This window comes from Salvelinus namaycush, chromosome 17, assembly GCF_016432855.1.
Source record: "Salvelinus namaycush isolate Seneca chromosome 17, SaNama_1.0, whole genome shotgun sequence".
Lineage (NCBI taxonomy): Eukaryota > Metazoa > Chordata > Actinopteri > Salmoniformes > Salmonidae > Salvelinus > Salvelinus namaycush.
This window is the reverse complement of record NC_052323.1, coordinates 31,819,131-31,825,233: the sequence shown is the minus strand read 5'-3', so window position 1 is coordinate 31,825,233 and position 6,103 is coordinate 31,819,131.

Genomic DNA, 6,103 nt, shown 5'->3' with positions numbered 1-6,103 from the left:
TCCTGTGTGGCCCAAACGCTGACACAGGAACAAACACCCACAAAACACAAGTGAAACCCAGGCTGCCTTAGTATGATTCTCAATCAGGGACAACGATAGACACCTGTCTCTGATTGAGAATCATACCAGGCCGAACACAAAATCCCAACATAGAAATAGAAACCATAGACTGCCCACCCAAAACTCACGCCCTGACCAATAAACACATACAAAACAAGAGAAAACAGGTCAGGAACGTGACATAACCCCCCCCTTAAGGTGCGAACTCCGGGCGCACCAGCACAAAGTCTAGGGGAGGGTCTGGGTGGGCATCTGACCACGGTGGTGGCTCAGGCTCTGGGCGAGGTCCCCACCCCACCATAGTCACTCCCCGCTTCCGTATCCCCCTCCCAATGACCACCCTCCAACTAAACCCACCTAAATGAAGGGGCAGCATCGGGATAAGGGGCAGCAGCTCCGGGATAAGGGGCAGCAGCTCCGGGATAAGGGGCAGCAGCTCCGGGCTGAGGGACGGCAGCTCCGGGCTGAGGGACTCTGGCAGGTCCTGGCTGAGGGACTCTGGCAGGTCCTGGCTGAGGGACTCTGGCAGGTCCTGGCTGAGGGACTCTGGCAGGTCCTGGCTGAGGGACTCTGGCAGGTCCTGGCTGGACGGCTCTGGCAGGTCCTGGCTGGCTGGCTCTGGCGGATCCTGGCTGGCGGCTGGCTCTGGCGGATCCTGGCTGGCGGCTGGCTCTGGCGGATCCTGGCTGGCGGCTGGCTCTGGCGGATCCTGGCTGGCGGCTGGCTCTGGCGGATCCTGGCTGGCGGCTGGCTCTGGCGGATCCTGGCTGGCGGCTGGCTCTGGCGGATCCTGGCTGGCGGCTGGCTCTGGCGGATCCTGGCTGGCGGAAGGCTCTGGCGGATCCTGGCTGGCGGAAGGCTCTGGCGGATCCTGGCTGGCGGAAGGCTCTGGCGGATCCTGGCTGGCGGAAGGCTCTGGCGGATCCTGGCTGGCGGAAGGCTCTGGTGGATCCTGGCTGGCGGAAGGCTCTGGCGGATCCTGGCTGGCGGAAGGCTCTGGCGGATCCTGGCTGGCTGGCTCCGGCAGCTCCTGACTGGCTGGCAGCTCCTGGCTGGACGGCTCTCGCTGGTCCTGGCTGGACGGCTCTGGCTGGTCCTGGCTGGACGGCTCTGGCTGGTCCTGGCTGGACGGCTCTGGCTGGTCCTGGCTGGACGGCTCTGGCTGGTCCTGGCTGGACGGCTCTGGCTGGTCCTGGCTGGACGGCTCTGAAGGCTCGGGACAGACGGGCAGCGCTGGGCAGGCAGACAGTTCAGACCACGCTGGGCAGGCAGGCAGTTCAGACAGCGCTGGGAAGGCAGACAGTTCGGGCAGCGCTGAGCAGGCAAGCAGCGCAGGCGGCGTTGGGCAGACGGACGGTTCAGACGGCGTTGGGCAGACGGGCAGTTCAGGCGCCGCTGGGCAGACGGGCAGTTCAGGCACCGCTGGGCAGACGTCAGACTCTGGCCGGCTGAGACGCACTATAGGCCTGATGCGTGGTGCCGGAACTGGAGGTACCGGGCTGAGGGCACGCACCTCAGGGCGAGTGCGGGGAGGAGGAACAGGGCTCTGGCGATGCACTGGAAGCCTGGTGCGTGGTGTAGGCACTGGTGGTACTGGGCTGGGGCGGGAAGGTGGCGCCGGATATACCGGACCGTGAAGGAGGACACGCGCTCTTGAGCACCGAGCCTCTCCAACCTTACCAGGTTGAATGGTCCCCGTAGCCCTGCCAGTGCGGCGAGGTGGAACAACCCGCACTGGGCTATGCAGGCGAACCGGGGACACCACCTGTAAGGCTGGTGCCATGTACGCCGGCCCGAGGAGACGTACTGGAGGCCAGATACGTTGGGCCGGCTTCATGACATCCAGCTCGATGCCCAACCTAGCCCTACCAGTGCGGCAAGGTGGAATAGCCCGCACTGGGCTAAGCACGCGTACTGGGGACACCGTGCGCTTTACCGCATAACACGGTGTCTGACCAGTACGACGCCCTCTCACTCCACGGTAAGCCCGGGGAGTTGGCTCAGGTATCCAACCCGGCTTCGCCACACTCCCCTTTAGCCCCCCCCCCCCCCCCAAGAAATTTTTGGGTGAGCCTCTCGGGCTTCCAGCCTCTCTTACGTGCTGCCTCCTCAATCCACCGCTCCTGGGCTGTGGCTGCCTCCAGCTCTGCTTTGGGGCGGCGACACTCCACTGGCTCTGCCCAGGGTCCTTTACCGTCTAGGATCTCCTCCCAAGTCCATTCCTCTTTTCCCCATTGCTGTTGTTCCTGCCTTCCTTCTCCACTCCGCTTGATCCTGGTTTGGTGGGTGTTTCTGTAACGGCTGTCAATGTCGTTCTCCTCCTCGGACGAGGAGGAGCATGGATCGGACCAAGATGCGGAGGGATAAGTGTTCATTATTTAATGACAAAACAACAAAGCACTTCAACATACAAAACAACAAACGTGACAAACCCGAAACAGTCCTGTGTGGCCCAAACGCTGACACAGGAACAAACACCCACAAAACACAAGTGAAACCCAGGCTGCCTTAGTATGATTCTCAATCAGGGACAACGATAGACACCTGTCTCTGATTGAGAATCATACCAGGCCGAACACAAAATCCCAACATAGAAATAGAAACCATAGACTGCCCACCCAAAACTCACGCCCTGACCAATAAACACATACAAAACAAGAGAAAACAGGTCAGGAACGTGACACACTGGGATGTTATTTTTCTGAGGTTTTGAAATCCCTTTTTGTGTTTCGAAGAGATTTCCACTGCCATGGAAGAATATCAGTGTTTGGGAGTTTGGTGTTCTCACCTCCTACCTCTGGTGCTGACAGAAACCAGCTTTAGAGAAGCACCCTCAAGCTAAACGCTGCAAGTGCCCTTAGATCTGTTTGTAAAGAACATTTAGCTTTTGTTTCATTTTTTCTAATTTGTTTTTTTTCTTATTTCTGCTTTGTTTAAATTAGTATTTCCTGTTTTTAATCCTTTTCTTCACCTCTTTTCCTGAGGTCTGTCATTTGGGGGGGTCGGTTGGTTTGGTGTGCATTATGAGTTATGGTCTGTATTGCTCAGTTCTATTTACCTCACGACTTGGTAAAACGAGAGAGGACCGCGGCGGAATCCAAAGAAATGTGTTACCAAATAATTTCCACAAATTATCCTGAAGAAGAAAAATAGGAAAAAATACTCCCTCCACCCTCCTCTTCTAAAGCCAAGCCAGTCTGGGTGACTCCCTCCACCCTCCTCTTCCAAAGCCAAGCCAGCCTGGGTGACTCCCTCCACCCTCCTCTTCCAAAGCCAAGCCAGCCTGGGTGACTCCCTCCACCCTCCTCTTCTAAAGCCAAGCCAGTCTGGGTGACTCCCTCCACCCTCCTCTTCCAAAGCCAAGCCAGTCTGGGTGACTCCCTCCACCCTCCTCTTCTAAAGCCAAGCCAGCCTGGGTGACTCCATCCACCCTCCTCTTCCAAAGCCAAGCCAGCCTGGGTGACTCCCTCCACCCTCCTCTCCCAAAGCCAAGCCAGTCTGGGTGACTCCCTCCACCCTCCTCTTCTAAAGCCAAGCCAGCCTGGGTGACTCCCTCCACCCTCCTCTTCCAAAGCCAAGCCAGCCTGGGTGACTGCCTCCACCCTCCTCTTCCAAAGCCAAGATAGTAATGCTTGTGGATTTAATCTAAATACGCTAATCACTGCAGAAAAAAGGCTGTACAAAAACACATGTACAGATACGCTGTATTTAATGGATCTTAGATTTGTTTTATATGTTTATATAAAAACAACTATTTCACATAATAAAAAGGGAGACATGAATCATGTGGAGCACCACTGTGTGTCATGTGTTGTCTGTTAGTGATTTAAATGTGAATCCTCTTTTTATTGAAACTGACCAGTTCACAGTGAGCTCTATAGAGTCTTTATACTGAAAAAATGCGTCCCAAATGTCACCCTATTCCCTATATAGTGCTCTACTTTTTAATAGAGCCCTATGGACCCTGGTCAAGAGTAGTGCACTGTATAGAACATAGGCTCTAGAAAGCACCTGTGCATCATTCTAATTAAAATAATGAAGTCCCCATCAAAATCCATCTGTTTAAGCTAGAGATATCTGATTGTCAGCCCTCATCATCTTCGGCTGTTTAGAGACCAGGAGACATCCCGAAAATCACTCTTCTCACAAACGTCTTTAGCGTCTGAACCGTTTGGCCTACAAACTAATATCACCACTCTATGGAAAGGTGAGACTCAAACACGATGGTGTCCTCTTTTGTTTTTGTAGCGGGTCGCCAAACGAGCTATGGGAACTCCTTCCCCTTCACGCGATGTGATTGATATGCTTAATATCGAAGATATTTACAGTCACGCCACACCCTTACTGTACCCATGTGACCTGTCACACCTGTAAAAATGGCTATGTGGCATGACATACTGTCTAATACGTCACTCACGTTTGTTTTACATTACGAGTTTGCTATTAATCACCTTCAGATTACTCTTATACAATTCTACAACTAGCTAACCTGATTGCTTTTTGTCGGGCATGTCCATCCTTGTGTTAGCTCGCTAGTTCTTTGCAATCTGATGATGATGATAATGCTATGCACCACAGCTCGCCGCGGTGACGGTTCACCAGAAAAGATCCATGTCTGAAATCTTTGAGAGGGTAAACGAAAACCTCAATATGAAGCATGTACCTACTGCCATGACATCCACATCCAAGTTTTGATTAATTCAGTTCTTCAAAGACTGAGACATCCATCCTGTTGTTCAAATACTTTGTGAGTGAGCTCCAATGCACTTGGAGCACGCCAAATGACCGAACCCCTGCCATGCCAAACATACACACTCGCTTAGCTACAGTTCCTGGTGCAGATGAGAATGATTTTGTCAATTTCTCCCGTATGGACAAATCATTTGCTTTGCTTGTTCTGCCTGCTTCTCTCCGTCACAGTTCAGACCAAGAGCTGCCTAACAAACAATGCAGGACATCTGATCGCTTCCTACGCAGGACACATGACAGCACTGCTTCAGCCGCTAGGCTTAGCAATTCAGCAGCGATACCGGCCTTCTATCAGAAGGAGCTGTGGGACCGCCTCTCTGCAAACTAGGATGCTGAGACCATGAACAAACTGTATACAGTTACAGACCTACTCATCCAATGCCTTCAGGGCAATGATCACATGTTTGGCAATACTGTGTGTTGCACGGTGCCACCTATGGTTACCGCAGTCCAAGCTCCCTGACAAAGAAGGTTCCACTCCTAGGTGTACCCATATCACCAGGCCAGACATTTGGCCCAGCAGCGCCCTACTTCCAAGTGTCTTAAGGAGGACAGGGAAGCACAGGTGGAGGTTCAGCGCCTCATTCCAAAGCCTGGAATGCTTCAGCAGCAAACCGTTACTCCCGTCGCAGGGCCCCAACTGGGATGCCAAGAAACCAGGCCCAGACTCACACTGCACCTGCTGTGGAGGAGCAGACCTTCTCAGCCATACCGAAGAGGTGGAGCGCAGAGGCAACATGATATGCAGGCCGCATCCCCTCTGCACCATAGCATGCAGAGCCTGGACCAAGACTCAACACCGTTTCCTCTGGCACCACCATTCCAGCTGGAAAAAGTCAACGGCCAACAAATGGGTGTTTTGTGCACTCTAATGCAAGGCTACGCAGTACAGTTTGTCAGCAACCCCCACGCTTCAGGGATGTCTTAAAAACAAAAGCAAACACTCTGCTCAGAAATCTCCTGGTTCCTGGAAAAGCATGCAGTCAAAGAGGTAGAACTAGCGCAACAAAACAGCGGGTTCTAATCAATCTATTTTATTGTGCCAAAAACGGGGCGGAGGCCTCCGTCCGATCCTGGACCTAATATGCCTGAATCATCATCTTTCAGCACTTCAAAATGCTGCCAATCAAAACTATCCTTCAGTCAGTAAAACCAGGTGACTGGTCCACCACAGTGGCATACTTCCATATCCCCATCACACAGAAAATACCTGATTTGCCGTCGAATAACATGTTTTTCAGTTTCCTGTTCTACCCTTATGCCTTTCGCTCACCCCTCGCACTTTCACAAAGTG